The 17,241-nt window shown below is 41.8% G+C and overlaps 1 non-coding gene across 1 annotated transcript; it reads right to left on the bottom strand.

The window, feature by feature from the left end:
- Positions 1–15,656: 15,656 nt before the first annotated feature.
- Positions 15,657–15,762, bottom strand: LOC127116164 (small nucleolar RNA R71). The gene has a single exon (XR_007801143.1). It is a non-coding gene; the product is annotated as a small nucleolar RNA R71 (small nucleolar RNA).
- Between the last annotated feature and the right edge of the window lie 1,479 nt (positions 15,763–17,241).

The raw sequence follows: 17,241 nt of genomic DNA on the forward strand, positions 1-17,241 counted from the left end.
CTGCCCCAATGCCATTACCATACAAATTAACAGCTCCATCGAATACCATGCCCCAACAGGAACCAGGTTCTGGCCCTTCTCCAAGCAATGGTTCATCAGAATCTTTCATTTTCAAGTACAAAATCTCTTTATCAGGAAAATCATACTGCACTGATTGATAGTCTTCAATCGGTTGGTGAGCCAAATGGTCAGCCAAGATACTACCTTTAATAGCTTTTTGAGATCGGTATTCAATATCATACTCTGATAACAACATCTGCCAACGGGCAATCCTCCCAGTTAAAGCAGGCTTTCCAAAGATATACTTGATTGGGTCCATTTTGGATATCAACGAAGTAGTATGATTCAACATGTACTGGCGCAGATGCTTAGTAGCCCAAGCCAATGCGCAACAAGTCTTTTCAAGCATAGAATACTGAGTCTCACAGTCAGTGAACTTCTTATTGAGGTAGTAAATTGCATACTCTTTCTTTCCAAATTCATCTCGTTGACCAAGAACACAACCCATACTCTCATGAAGCACAATCAAATACATGATTAAGGGTCTTCCTTCAACAGGCGGAGACATAATCGGAGGCTCAAGTAGATACTCCTTGATACTATCAAAAGCTTTCTGGAAATCTTCGGTCCAATGACACGACTGATCTTTCCAAAGAAGCTTGAAAATAGGCGCACATGTGGCCGAGAAAACCTCTTACTTGCTTCTCAGTTTTGGGCGCATGCATTTCTTGTTTTGCTTTCACCTTGGTAGGATCAACCTCAATACCCTTCTCACTGACAATAAAGCCCAACAACTTACCATAACGAACACCAAAAGTACACTTATTGGGATTCAAACGAAGTTTGTACTTCCTCAAACGCTGGAGTAATTTCAACAAATGCTCAATATGTCCTTCTTCATCACTTGATCTGCCAATCATATCATCAAGATAGACTTCAATCTCTTTATGCATCATATCGTGAAAAAGAGTAGTCATAGCCCTCTGGTACGTTGCACCGACATTCTTTAAACCGAAAGGCATCACTCTATAACAAAATGTTCCCCAGGTTTGTAATTTATGTGGTCTTCTCCATTTCTTCAGGTGCCATCTTGATTTAATTGTAACCGGAAAATCCATCCATAAACAAAAAGACTTTGAATTTAGTTGTATTTTCTACAAACATATCAATGTGTGGCATAGCAAAATCATCTTTCGGACTAGCTTTATTCAAATCTCTGTAATCAACACACATGCAGACTTTTCCATCTTTCTTAGGAACAAGCACATTATTGGCCACCCATTACGGATACTCAGAGGTAACAAGTAAACCAGCGGTAATCTGTTTCTGCACTTCCTCTTTGATCTTTACTGCCATATCAAGATGAGTTCTTCTCAACTTCTGCTTGACCGGCAGGCATTCTGGCTTCAACGACAATTTATGCTCTACGATCTCATAATACAAACCAGGCATGTCTTGATAGGACCAACCAAACACATTAGAATATTCTCGAAGAAGATCAATCAACCCCTTTTTAGCCTCTGGACATAGTTGAGACCCAATCTTGACTTCCTTCACATCATCTTCAGAACCCAAGTTGACTAGCTCAATCTGCTCTTCGAACGGCTGAATGGATTTTTCCTCATGCTCAAGTAAACGAGATAATTCATCAGATACTTCTTCATCATTAGTCTCTTCCTCAAACTCAAACACAAGGAAATCAAAGTTTGGAGAGGGACTAGGATCATTGTATTCAATGGGTTTGAGAACCAACCTGCATAATGATTTGATATTTTGATTTTAGAGAAGTGAATTGTGACAAAATATTATGCAGATGGAAGATTATTATTTATTTATGTTTTTTGTGATTACCATTTTCAGAAAATCAAAAAGTAAAAATAAATCATCAAAGATGTGGATGAATAAAATTGTATTTTATTGATGATAATAGAAATGTCCAACAATGGTCACTTCTCCCTTACGCATAAGAGAAGGATTTTTCTTTAAAAAATGAAAAACAAAATTACTTAAAGAGATGGATAATAGTAGGAAGATCAACAACAACCCAATTGTTGCAAGTCTGGCCATGCTTCAGAAAGTTGGCGCAAGCTTCGTCTTCATCGTCACCATCCTCAATCACATCAGCTGAGTGTTGATCATTCCCATGAATGAAGCCTCCACTACGGAAACTCGATTGCACATCTTCAGTTCTGACGTTGAACGACCCTGGTTGAAATCCAAATCCAGCTCTATTCTTGTTCTTAGAAATCTCTATTACTTGGCCCCACTGGTCAATGCTGCCAGCCTCAATAACCTGTTGTGCATCCTTTAAAGAAGACATGGGTGCCCTAGTTTCTTTACTTCATCAGCAATAGAAAAGGCTTGGAACGGAGTTCCAACCTCCTCCTCAACTTCGACATAAGAAAAAGATGACAAATGGCTCACCAAAAGTGCCTTCTCTCTACCAACAATGACAATCTTTTCCTTCTTCACAAATTTCAACTTTTGGTGCATAATAGACGTCACTGCTCCAACTTCAAGAATCTATGGCCTTCCCAATAGCCAACTGTAGGTCGGGTGGATATCCATTACCTGGAAGGTTATCTGGAAATCACTTGGACCTATCTTCACTAGAAGGTCCACTTCACCAATGACAGTCTTACGAGAACCATCAAACACATTAACAATCATGCCACTATATCTCATTGGGGTGCCTTGGTAGGAAAGTCTGGATAGATTTGACTTTGGCAGTACATTCAAAGACGAACTTGTGTCGACCAACACATTGGACATATCGTCCTCCTTACAATTCATGGAAATATACAACGCCAAATTATGATTTCGGCCTTCCTCAAAAAGATATTCATCATAAAAACTCAAATTATTGCAAGTAATATTGGAAACAATGTGGTCAAACTGATCCTTAGAGTTCATCAATAAGCTTGCTCGAGCATTTTCTAGAACGCCTTCCTATGTGCCTTAGAGTTCATCAATAATGACATCACGAAGATCTTTGACGGGGTTTGGAGCAGCTTCTCCACCGCATTAAACTCACTTCTCTTTATCAATTTTAACACCTCATCATCATCACTAGCCTTCAGTTTGCTGGATTCACCAGACTAACACACTGGAGCACTAAACAGATTCGTTACTGGAATCTCTGCCTTCTTAATTGCGGAAACATCTTCTATTTCTTTTGAAAAGACTGAAAATGGAAATGCTACACGATTTGGGAGGATGTAATGCAATATGATTCTACATGCAGGGATGCGAAATTCTGGGTAGAATGCCAAGCTAAGGCAAGGGGATCTGCTGGGGAAATGATCACCATCTTCTGGACCCTGGCAAGACTGCTGGAGATGCACAACGCAAAGAATTCTGTGGGGAAATGACCCGCCACACGGTGTTCTAGCAATGACGAAATACTGAGATTCTGACTGGGGAGAGAACGGCATTAAAAACCTGTTGTTGGGGAAAGCGATAATGGTTCTGGCAACCACGATCTGCGAGAGATGAATCAGCAGGGGAAGCAAACACTGATACGGTACCGAGGTTCTGCTTCAAGGAAAGAAACCATGGATCTGGCATTGGGATTATCGATCTGGCCTCGAACTCTGAGGAGCAGCCGTTTCTGCTGGGAAGATACAGTGTTGCACTGTCAACTCCGCTGGGGGTATATAGTCTGACAATGTCAACTCTACTGGGGAGTGTATAATCTGAAACCACCGCTTGGGGGGAGGTACAGTGGTGAGAACCTGCTGGGGATTGAAGAATCCAACACTCTGATCAGCTTTGCAGGGATAAGATACCGAATTCGTCTGTTGGTGGAAAACATTCACGATCATCTGCAGGGGATTTTAAGGAAATGCCCCGAGGGTACCTGTTCTGGATAGATGATCCAAAGCACTTAAAATTTACAGTAATTTTAAATGTTTATTAAGCATGTACCTGTAAAGCTCTTATGTGTCATGATGCAATGTTTATCAAAAAATTCGGACGTCATTTTTGCAAACAAAATAGAAAAATGAAAATGAAAACAGAGATATACTGAATAACATGATTTTATTGATTGAACGGCCTCTGAATAGGCATTTACATCAGGAAGCAATCCCTGGAAAGAGGTAATCGCACAACAGATAAAAACAGACATTAATCTAATGGCAATGTGAAATAGATTTCTATTGGGTTCCAATTCTGCTATGACTTACTCGTCTTCAAGATCCTCCAGATGATCAGCTTTCTGAAAGAGTGATTGGACTGTTTCCTATCCTTCAAAAGTTTCCAGTCATTGACACGAGATGAGATTCAGAACTACTCAGAACGCAGTCATTCGCTTAATCCCTAACTTTTGCCTGGATCGCCCTTTTCGGGTTTTCAATCCACCGGGATACCCATTTTTGCCTAAGTTGCCTTTTCAGGTTTTCAACTTACCGGGTGTACAATCTTTTCACTTTTAATCCCTAATTTTTGCCCGAACCTTTTCATTTTCTTGGTTCGTCGGGATGCCCATTTTTGCCTGGACTATTCTTTTTACTGTCCAGCGGGTCTATTTTATGCGAAGTATTTTTTAACTGCGTCTAAGTTCACAGGGGAAGTGAAGTTTTCACCATCCATCGTTGCAAGCCTTAAGGCCCCACCATCAAAAACCTTGGTGACAATATACGATCCATCATAGTTAGGAGTCCACTTTCCCCTGTGATCTGTCTGAGGAGGAAGGATCCTTTTCAACACCAAATCTCCGACCTGGAAGCATCGAGGACGCACTTTCTGATCAAAGGCTCTCTTCATCCGACTTTGATACAACTGCCCATGACAAATGGTTGCCATTCGCTTCTCTTCGATAAGACTCAACTCATTAAACCTTGTCCGAATCCATTCAGCTTCGTCTAACTTGACATCCAACACGACTCTTAGAGAAGGACTCTCCACTTCAACAGGTAGGACTGCTTCCATACCATACACAAGGGAGTAAGGGGTTGCCCCAGTCGATGTACGTACTGAAGTACGGTACCCATGCAAGGTGAAGGGTAGAATCTCATGCCAATCTCTGTATGTAACGACCATCTTCTGCACAATCTTCTTTATGTTCTTATTTGCCGCTTCAATAACACCGTTCATCTTAGGGCGGTAAGGGGAAGAATTGTGATGCTGAATGTTGAAGTTCTGGCACAACTCCTTCATCATTTTGTTGTTGAGATTAGAACCATTATCAGTAATGATTCTTTCGGGAATCCCATAGCGAAAATGATTTCTTTCTTGATGAATCGGGAAACCACATGTCTGGTGACCTTCGCAAATGACATTGCTTCGACCCACTTGGTGAAATAGTCGATGGCAACAAGGATGAAGGGATGCCCATTGGAAGCGGTCGACTCAATCTTTCCAATCATATCGATGCCCCCACATAGCGAAAGGCCACGACGAAGACATCACATTCAAAGGATTTGGCGGCACATGCACCTTATTAGCATAAATCTGGCATTTATGGCACTTCCGAGCATATTTGAAACAATCAGATTCCATGGTCATCTAGTAATAACCTGCTCTCAACAATTTCTTAGCCATTGCATGTCCGCCGACATGAGTACCGAAGGAGCCTTCATGAACTTCCTGCATTAACATGTCTGCTTCGTGTCTATCCACACATCTGAGCAAAACCATGTCGAAGTTCCTCTTATACAGCACATCGTCTTTGTTCAAGAAGAAACTGCCTGCCAATCTTCTCAAAGTCTTTCTATCATTGTTGGATGCCCCTGCAGGGTACTCTTGATTCTTCAGAAAGCGCTTGATGTCGTGATACCAGGGCTTGTCGTAAACTACCAGTTCAGCAGCAAACACATACGCGGCCCTGTCGAGGCGCATCACATTGATCTTGGGAGCGTGGTTCCACCGAATCACGTTGATCATGGAGGATAGAGTAGCAAGAGCATCTGCCATCTGGTTCTCATCACGAGGTATATGGTACAACTTTACGGTTGTGAAGAAAGTCAACAGTCTTCTCGTGTAATCTCTGTAGGGGACCAAAGTAGGCTGGAGAGTGTTCTAATCATCATTCACTTGATTGATTACCAGAGCTGAATCTCCGAAGATGTCCAAAGTCTTGATTCTCAAATCAATGGCTTGCTCAATACCCAAGATACATGCTTCATACTTAGCTTCATTATTGGTGCACTCAAAGTCAGACGAGCGGTGAAAGGAATGTGGGCAGCTTTCGGAGTTGTAATGACAGCACCAATTCCACTTCCTCTGGCGTTGACGGTCCCATCAAACATTAAAGTCCACTTTTCGTCTGGATCAGGTCCCTCTTCAACAACTGGCTCTTCACAGTCTTTCATCTTGAGGAAAATGATGTCTTCATCTGGAAAATCAAACTTCATCGACTCATAATCTTCAATCGACTGTTGAGCAAGATAGTCTGACAGAATACTCCCCTTGATGGCTTTCTGGGAAGTATACTAGATATCCTACTCTGTCAGTACCATTTGCCAACGAGCAACTCTTCCGATGAGAGTTGGGTTCTCAAATATATACTTGACCGGATCCATTTTGGAGATCAGTAAGGTTGTGTGAGATAGCATGTATTGTCTCAATCGCTTAGCAGCCCATGCAAGTGCACAACATGTTTTTTCAAGCATTGAGTATCTCGACTCGCAATCTGTGAATTTCTTACTCAGGTAGTAGATGGCATACTCTTTCCTACCTGTCTCGTCGTGTTAACCAAGAACACAACCCATGGAATTGTCCAGTACTGTCAAATACATAATCAGCGGTCTCCCTGGGACCAGAGGCACAAGGATAGGAGGATTCTGCAAATACTCTTTTATCTTCTCGAACGCCCTTTGACAATCATCATTCCACCTGATAGCCTGATCTTTTCTCAACAATTTGAATATTGACTCACACGTGGCTGTTAGGTGAGAGATGAACCTTGCAATGTAGTTCAACCTCCCTAAGAAACCACAGACTTGTTTCTCTGTTCTTGGCTTAGGCATTTCCTGTATCGCTTTCACTTTGGCCAGATCCACCTCAAACCCTTTTCCGCTAACAACAAAACCCAGTAGTTTTCCAGATCTCACCCCAAAAGTACACTTGTTCGGATTAAACCTCAACTTGAATTTCCTCAAACGCTCAAACAGTTTCTGCAAACTCACCAAATGTTCTTCTTCTGTCTGAGATTTGGCAATCATATCATCAACATAAACCTCGATTTCATGATGAATCATATCATGGAACAGAGTCACCATCGCTCGCTGATATGTTGCTCCGGTATTTTTCAGACCAAACGGAATCACCTTGTAGCAGAAGGTGCCCCATGGGGTTATGAATGTTGTCTTCTCCATGTCTTCTGGTGCCACCTTAATTTGATTATAGCCAGAAAAGCCATCCATGAAGAAGAATACCGAGAACTGAGCCATGTTATCCACCAAAACGTCAATGTGAGGTAAGGGAAAATCATCTTTAGGACTAGCCCTGTTCAAATCCCGGTAGTCAACACACATCCGTACCTTTCCATCCTTCTTAGGTACGGAATGATATTTGCAACCCATGGCGGATAATTTGTGACTGCTAGAAACCTTGCATCCAACTGTTTTTGCACTTCTTCCTTTATCTTGACAGCCATCTCTGGTCTTGTTCTTCTGAGCTTCTGCTTGACCGGAGGACAACCTTCTTTGAGCAGCAAGCGATGTACCACGATGTATGTGTCAAGCCCTGGCATGTCCTGATAAGACCAAGCGAAGATGTCAACATACTCTTGCAGCAATTCAATCAACCCCTTCTTCACATTGTCTTCCAAAGCAGCCCCTATCTTGATTTCTCTCTTGGCGTCCTCGGTGCCGAGATTAATCACTTAAACAGACTCTTGATGCGGTTGAATGACCCTTTCCTCTTGTTTTAATAACCTGGTAAGTTCTTCATGGAGTTCACAGTCTTCATCACCCTCTTCTTCAGCTTGAAAGATTGGATTTTCAAAGTCGAAGCGAGCCATAGCAGAACCGTTATCAATAGGATCCGGTGATGTGCATCTGCATGAGTGATGGTATGTGCTTATGAGTGTAAAAAAAAAGAAAAAAAAACGGAAACTAAACAAAACATTACCATTTTTTTTGAAAAACTGCAAAAATAGAAAGACAGGGAACGAAATATTTGAATGCCAAAAGACGTCCTTTATTTATGATAAAAAATGCAAATGTCACATAGATAAGCCCTACAATGAGTCATTACGCCCTGGAGGAACGTAAGACTTGGATATGCATGAATAAACAAAGAAAATTACTCCTCCAGACAAGTGGCTTGGACAATCTCCTCAGAGATCAATTGTTGAGAACTTCACCCGGGATCCTCGAACGCACCCAGTTATCGATGTCGCAATCACTATCCCCATCTTCATTGTTGACCGCAGAGACTAATTTGACTTCTCCTTCAACCATGTTAACGTTGGCTCCACCATGCTGGGGCATGGGATTGTTGACGACATTAGGAGCTGGTGCAAAGTTAACGGCCTTTGAATCAATGAGGTCCTGAACTACGTGCTTAAAAGCTTTGGAGTTCTCAATATTGTGGCCAGGTGCCCCAAAGTGGAAGCTACACCTAGTGTTGACGTCATAACCCACCGGAAGCCTACCAACGGGAGGAGCCAGAGTGCGCAACTGCACAAGTTGTAGTTGTCGAAGACTAGAAAGCAACTGAGCATATGACATTGGAAGAGTGTCGAAACGCCGGTCCATCGTCCTTGGCCTCGGTTGATAGGCGGGTCTGTTACCCGGTTGTTGTGGTTGGTACTGAGCTGGTTGACGCTGTGGTTGTTGTTGTTGTAGTGGTGCTGCAGCTGGAATGGTCACAGCCGCAACACACGGTTGCTGATGATAGTTCTGAAAGTTATTCCTCCGGTTATCCCTGTTCTGATAAGAAGATATGGCACTTGCATCCCCTTCTCTCCTCTTCTGTCCCTGAATGAATGGTTTCTTCACCCCTGATGAGGATCCACCTCCACTCTGGGTCTCGTATGTCCTTAGATAATTCTCCACCCTCTCTCCGGTAGAGACTACATCAGCAAAATTGGAGGCATTGCAACCCACCAGGCGCTCCAAATAAGGTCTTGGCAGAGTGTTCATGAACATGTTAGCCATTTCCTTCTCCAACATAGGAGGTTGAACACGGGAAGCTGTTTCTCTCCAGCGTTGAGCATATTCTCTGAAGCACTCATTGCTTTTAAGAGACAGATTTTGAAGTTGAGTTATGTCCGGAGCCATGTCTGCATTATACTGATACTGCTTCACGAAAGCCTCAGCCAAATCCCTCCAGCAACGGATGTGGGCTCTGTCCAGCCTCATATACCATTCCAGGGATGCCCCAGCTAGGCTGTCCTGGAAAAAGTACATAAGCAAATTTTCGTCATCGGAGTATGCAACCATTTTACGGAAATAGGCTTGCACATGGGTCTTCGGGCAAGAGTTGCCATTGTATTTGTTAAATATCGGGACCTTGAATTTCGGTGGCACTCTCACACCTGGGACCAGCCCCAAGTCAACAACATCTACTCCTAGAGGATTTTGTCCTTCCACTGCCTTCAACCTCTCTTCCAATCTTCTAAACATGGGGTCCACACCATGACCCATACCAAAGTCTTCCTGCAGCAGGGGGAGCTGATCGTCCTGATCATCATGAACGGGCTGTTGACCGGAGGTGACATGTAGGATTGGGATAGGCCCCAGTCCATTGGGTCCATTAACCTCTCCAGCTGGAGGATCAACCACCGTCTCTAGTTAAGCAGGGGGATTCCTCTATATCATCTGCCTGAGCTCTTGCTGTCCCTGAGCCACCCCTTGAACCACATCCATGAATTGATTCATGCGGATTTTCATCTCGGCGAACTCTGCCTGTAGGATTTCCATTATTCTCTGTTGGTTTCTGCGGGTACCGTACCGGTGAATGCCTGGGTCAGCTATCCTGCTGATGGAACACCAAACAAACTGAGAACACTATGGCGGTACCTGTTATGCAAGACATGCTAATGAATATGTAAATGCAATGACATGTTTATCAATTCCAAAGGTATTCTACCCCCTTGATTCCAGTCTCTCAATAGATAAACAATGTAAAAAAAAAGACTAAGCCGTTGATGAGAACCAAGAAAATTCCGACTAGAATCAAGTAGAAGATATAAACCCCACAGAAATGGATAAACACGTGTGAATGATTATGAATGCAAAATGATGTGATGCAAAATGATGTGAATGCAGTGCAATGGCATGGGAATCAGGATCACTGTATCTGCTTGAACATCTGTCAGGTTGCACTGTCTGGAGAGAAATTAAGAGCACACCAAACAAAGGTCATGGGATGGATCATGTTATCCTTAATATCAACCACCCATTTTGGTGGATTATGGTTTACACCTTATCAACATCCAAGTTTCATTGATATTAAGGATACCTGATCGGATCAACCATGAATCAAGGGTTTGTTGCAAGTCACGAGCATGGAGTTTAGGTTAAGAACCACCCAAAAGGAGTGTACTAAGGTTTAAACCTGCCAAACATGTTCTACAAAAGGTTCCCATAGTCATAATCCCATCTTTCGGATATTATCGGAGGAACGACTACTCGTATTCCAAAAATATTCTCAAGAGAGACTCTTATGAGTGTAGTATCGCGTAACAATCGTATCAAATCTTACACTTGAACGACTTTCACACTACGTCCTACGAATAGGCCAAGATGGGTTTGGTAAACTAAGGTCCTCGGCTTCTAAGGTCTATATTGGAAAAAGTAATGTCTAACCACAACTTACTTGTGTGACATTATTGATCTCAACATGACCTCCACCAAGTGAATGGGCTTGCAAGTCAACTTGCTAAGGAATAACTCCACACAAGTCGACAAGACTATGCCATTCTCCTATCCTAAGTGCACTCGAGTTCGGGTATAGAACTCAAATCACAAAGATCACCAAGCAGCCATAGCCAGCCAATAGATACAACAATGATATGTACACAATGCAATAAGGTAAAGCAGGTAAATAAATAACTGTACAAAAGCATGAACACCCAATAAACAAACAAACTACAAAAGCTAGGAGGGACTCGCTTAGGGAAACCGGGTCCCCAACAGAGTCGCCGGCTGTCGCAACCTGAAAAATACAGTGTGCGAAAAAAAACAGCCGGCGAAAGAAAATGACAGAAGAGTCGCCACCGTGCGTTATTTATCCCAAAGGAGGGAAAGGAAACGCTCGAAGTAAATCTGAAAAGAGGAAAGGAAAAGACAAGGTCTCGCAACCAAATCTTGGGTTCGGGAGTCGCTTATACGAAGGGAAGGTATTAGCACCCCTACGCATCTGTAGTACTCTATGGGATCCACTTTTGTAGTTCTTGTCTAAAGGGTGTGAGTTTATCTTGTGATGTTTACTAAAAAAAGGGGTTAAATGAAAATGACTCGCGCGGATGTCGCATCCACTGCATACGTATCTCATCTGAATATGAGAATCAGAGTCTTCGTAGCTCGGCTGACCTATGGGTTGGGGAGATGTGTGCTCGCTAAGACATCGCGTCTTATGCTTACGTATCTCATCTGGAATGAGAATCAGAGCAAGCCGTAGTTCGGCTAACTACGGGGTTATGGATTGGGTTTTGGACGAACGACGTTACTACGCAATCTACCAGATGCTCGACCTTTGGAGACTTACTCACCTATAGTAGAAAGAGTAAACGTGTGTTTAGGAGAAGAAAAACCAATGAAGGGTTAGGGTTTGGGATGCTCATGCAAAAAGGCAGTCCTTGACGAAGGAACCTATAAAAAAAATAAACACACAGAAACATTGCCTCCTATCGAGGTCTTCCAGCTAGGAAAACAGTAAAATGCGGGAAAAATGTAAAAGGTACCACACGGATGAAGATCCGAGGTAACAACAATTAAAGGAACGATAAACCCTGAGATCCCTCCAAGCTAACATCATCAAAGGAAGTGGGTCAGTACAGGTAACCGGAATGAACCTCCAGGCGGTATCCCACAAATAAAGTGGAAAACCATGCAAGTTATCCCTGCAAAAGTCATGTGAGCCCTCACAAAAACTCAACAAACAGGTTAGAGACAAAAAAATAGGGTAATCAAGGGTTGCCCCCAAATCAAAATGTAACCACATGAATCATGCCATTAAAATTCACAAAAAAGACATGCATCAAAAGGGTGTCAAATTCACCCATAATACCTCAAACATTCAGAGTATTCAAATTCAAAGCTCAAAGGTAATGGGAATAAGGGCAAACCTGATTGGAGAGCTTGATTGAAATTGAGTTGCACCCGTGAGGTTTACAAAACAATCTTTAGGGTTTATGTGAGACAGAGGTGATTCTGTGCAGTTGAGTTCTCTTCAGGGTTTGGAGGCTGCTCTGAACTCTGTTAGCTCTTCTCTCACTATCTTTTTCTAGTCAGGGTAATAGGAATAGAATTTTCTTTTGTTTCACTGAAACTCTGAATTTATAACCTGATTTTGGTGGACCTGTGGGCTCAAATAAGAGAGGTCCAAGTCCAAGATTTTTTCTTTTATTTATTTATTTATTTTTTATTTTTTTCTTTTTCCGTTTTCCCGTTTTTTTTTTATTTTTTTCGTTATTCGTTTTTTTTTCTTAAAGCGTATGTTTCCAGGAAAAATGAAGGGTAAATTTTGGGGTATTACAGGATCCTTACCCCTGACTTTGAGTTTTGATACCTTTTTGATGCATTTGTTTGACAAGAGGTTTAGGCCTCCTATCCATGATTGCTTTTTGTGAGCTTTTTTGTGAACTTTAACAGCATGATTCATGTGGTTGCTATGATCCGTCTGTTTGGTGCAACTCTTGATTGCACCCCATCTTGTTATTCTAACTTGTTTGTTGAGTTTTTGTGAGGGCTCACATGACTCTCGAAGAGATAGCTTGCTTGGTATTCCACTTTATTTGTGGGATACCATTTGGAGATTTATTATGATTGCTTTGCTGACTCGTTTTCTTTGATGGTGCTAGCCTGAGAGGTCTCCGGGTTCCTTATTTCTTTAGTTGCTGTTACTTCGGATCTTTATCCGTGTGGTAGATCTCTTGATCCCTTTTGCATCTTTCCCGCATTTTACCGCTTTCTTAGCTGGAAGACCTCGATAGGAGGCGATATTTTTTTGTGTTTACTTTTGTTCCCAAAGACCTCCAAGAAGAGGCACCAGTGCTAAAGACCTCCATGAAGAGGCAATTGACAGATAAAAGGGATTAGTAGTCAATCCCCCGTTATTCAGTGTGTCGTTCTTCATGCTCGCACTACGTGTCGATGCTTCAGAATCAAAGCCCGAGATCTTTTGTCTGGTCGTCAGTGGAGAGGGTTCCATCTTCCTGAATCCCCACTTTTTGTCATGAGCTCACCCTGTCCAGGGTTAAGAGCTATGAGGTCTTATCCTCATTACCCTTTTGATCTGCTTACCCTGACGTTCAGTGTCAGTGGTTAAGAGCCCATTTGATTACCTTTACATGGCTTGTTTGTCGAGGTTGATATGACCCCTCTTGACTAAAGCCCTACCCATGTATGTTTGAGCCCCCTTGTTGGTTGTTTACCTTATGCATGTTTGTTTTGTATGGTGTGATCGTCTCGCCCATAGGACTGCTAGGCTTCGTATAGTCTCTCGCTTGCATGTCGATTAAGGTAGCACGATTCCTTCGTTTAAGACTTCCTTTTTTGCATGAGCATTCCTAAAACACAAACAAACTCATTGATTTTTCTTCTCCTAAGAACACGTTAACTCCTTCTACTACAGGCGAGTAAGTCTCCAAAGGTCGAGCATCCGGTAGATTATGTAGTAACGTCGTTCACCTAAAAAACACAAAACAAACAAATAGGTTAGCCGAACTATGACTTGCTCTGATTCTCATTCCAGATGAGATACGTAGGCATAAGACGCGATGTCTTAGCGAGCACACTCCTCTTTAACCCATAGGTAGCCGAGCTAAGAAGACTCTGATTCTCATATTCAGATGAGATACGTATGCAGTGGATGTGACATCCGTGCGAGTCATTTTCTTTTGACCCCTCTTTTAGGAATAGTACATTAGATAAACCCACACCCTTTAGACAAGAACTACAAGAGTGGATCCCGTAGAGTACTACGGATGCGTAGGGGTGCTAATACCTTCCCTTCGCATAATCGACTCCCGAACCCAAGATTTGGTTGCGAGACCTTGTCTTTTCCTTTCCCTTTTCCACGTTTACTTCGAGCGTTTCCTTTCCCTCCTTTGGGATAAATAACGCACGGTGGTGACTCTTCTGTCATTGCTTTTTTCGCCGATTGTTTTTTTCGCATCTCTTTTTTTAGGTTGCGACAACGCCTTACATTCTAAAAAAACTTTTCATCATGATCAATATCGTTGTGTTTGTTTATATTACCATGTCTGGCTAAATCTTTTAAAGGTTAGAATGTAAGGATCGCGGTTAAAGAGATGTTTCACATATTGAATCTGTAGAAATGCTTTAAAGGCTGTTTTGATTTTTAACTCGAGTTTTCTGAAACAAACTTGGTTAGTTTTAACTATTCAATGAGTGCAAAAGCACCCTGGCTTAGTTAACTAGGAACTTTTATCACTTTAAGGAAAAACGATTTTTGAAACTGTTTTCGGACGCGTTGATAGATTTAAAATCAGGAAACTCCTTGGGTAAACTTTCCAAATAAAAATCACTTTTCAACTAAGTTTACGAGTCTTATTTCTTAAAAATATGTTTGCTACTTTAGCGTTCTGCGCACCTTTTATAAGTGACAATAAAAGGCCTTAATTTAAACTCGGTTCTGAATATGCAAAAGCGACAGTTCCTATTAAATGGATTCTTTTCAAGAGTAGAAAATATTGCCTCATGAGTAGTTCTATTTAGACAATCGAAACATCATTTAACTGACATGAAATACATTCAAACCTGTATTTACTTGCACTTAGTATTTTCTTTATTTACTATTATTTTGCAACATCAATATCTCTTTTATACCGCCTTAGATAAACATTGTAACGATAGTAATCGATAGATTGACGATTTGGTCTCTGTGGGATCAATATTCTTTTATATTACTCTGACGCGATTCGTGCACTTGCGAATACAACGATCAAGTTTTTGGCGCCGTTGTCGGGGACCAACTTCGTCAAATTGCATACCCTATTGTTACATTGTCTAGACTAAGGCATTATTAGCCGGTAAATGCGAAGAACCCATAGTACCGGAAATTTAGTAGATCCTTTAGCGGAACCCGAATGTTACACTCGTGCACGCTTCTTACTCATCTGAATCAAGAAAGCTATGGCCGAGAATCGCGACCGGAGATCTCTTAAGGAATTTGCCCAACCCTCTGACGAGGAACCTAGTTCTAGTATAGTAAATCCCCTCATTCCTGCCAACAATTTCGAACTAAAACCATCTTTATTGCAATATGTGTAGCAAAACCAATTCGCGGGTCTCGCTACTGAGAACCCAAATCAACATTTAAAAGTATTTATCCAACTGACCAACACCTTTAAATATAACGGTGCTTCACCTGATGCGATCCGTTTAAGATTATTTCCTTTCTCCCTCAGGGATAAAGCACGTTCATGGTTGGATTCACTTCCAGCTAACTGAATAACTACCTGGGAAGACCTTAGGAGAGTATTCCTTGCTAGATATTTTCCCCCTAGTAAGACTGTTGTTCTTCGAAACCAAATAACTAGATTTACTCAAAACCAAGGAGAATCACTTTTTGAAGCTTGGGAGAGATACAAAGAGCTATTAAGAGTCTGTCCACACCATGACCTAGAACAATGGCTTATCGTTCATACCTTTTACAATGGACTCCATTATAACACAAAGATGAGCATCGACGCTGCCGCAGGTGGCACGCTGATGAACAAACCTTACCCTGAAGCTTGTGACCTAATTGAGGATATGGCCCAAAACCATTACCAATGGGGAACTGAATGAGCATCAATAGAGAAAAAGGAGACCCAAGATGGAATACATGAGATAAGCTCTATGGATATGATGTTGGCGAAAATAGACGCTTTAGCCCTTAAGGTCAAACATATGTCTACAAACACTAACACCGCAGCGGTAGTCCACACAGAGTGTGAACTTTATGGATCTAAAGGACACGAATCTGCGAAGTGTAACCTTTTAAACGACCTGAATACCGACCAAGTGAATTACGCCCAAGGTAATCCATTTTCAAACACTTACAACCCTGGATGGAAGAATCACCTGAATTTTTCCTATAAAAACCAGAACCCTATCCAAAATTATGCACCTTAGAGACCACAAGGTTATCAAGCCCAAAAACCAAGTCAACCTATGCAAGTTGTGCCCTAGAAGCCTAACCTTGAGAAGATCATGGAGAGATTTATATCAGGCCAAACTCAGCAAAATAAAGAATTCCTAAACCAGAACATTCACATAAACTAACTGATAACGCAATTAGGGACCAAGGTTGATCAGATAATCACTCATAACAAGATGCTTGAACCCCAGATCTCCCAGGTAGCACAAAACCAAACCCCACAAACTACACCTGGAGGATAATTCCCTGGAAAACCTCAACTCAACCCTCGAGGGAAAGCTAACGCTATCTCATTACGAAGTGGGACTGCTTACGAAGGGCCTCATAACCCAGCAATGAGCGAGTCCAAAGCTTCTAAAGAAAATATAACTACCAACCAAGAAGAGGAACCGGTGGAACCCAAAAAATAAACCGATCAAGAAGGAGAAGCCAAGGATAAAACATACAAACCACCACCCCCGTACAAACCACCAATCCCATATCCACAAAGACTTAAGCAAACCAAAATCAATAACCAATACCAAAAATTTATAAAAGTAATAGAGAAGCTTCATGTAGAGATTCCTTTCACCGAAGCCATCACCCAAATTCCATCTTACGTCAAATTTCTCAAAGACATCTTAACCAACAAGAGTAGGCTTGAAGATCCCAAACCCTTGGAATGCAACTTTATTTCCGAGAATAAACTTGCTAAGAAGGAGAAAGACCCTGGTAGTTTTTCTATACCTTGCATTCTAGGGAGTCATGTGATCGACAAAGCTTTCCTAGACTTAGGCGCTAGTGTGAGTTTAATGCCCTTAGCTGTGTGTAAAAGGTTAAACTTAGGAGAATTACAACCAACTAAGATGTCCCTTCAATTAGCCTATAGGTCTGTTAAATATCCTGTAGGCATTTTAAAAGACATCCCAGTTAGGATCGGTCAACTTTATATCCCAACAGACTTTATGGTCATGGATATCA

This window comes from Lathyrus oleraceus, chromosome 1 (genome assembly GCF_024323335.1).
Source record: "Lathyrus oleraceus cultivar Zhongwan6 chromosome 1, CAAS_Psat_ZW6_1.0, whole genome shotgun sequence".
NCBI lineage: Eukaryota > Viridiplantae > Streptophyta > Magnoliopsida > Fabales > Fabaceae > Lathyrus > Lathyrus oleraceus.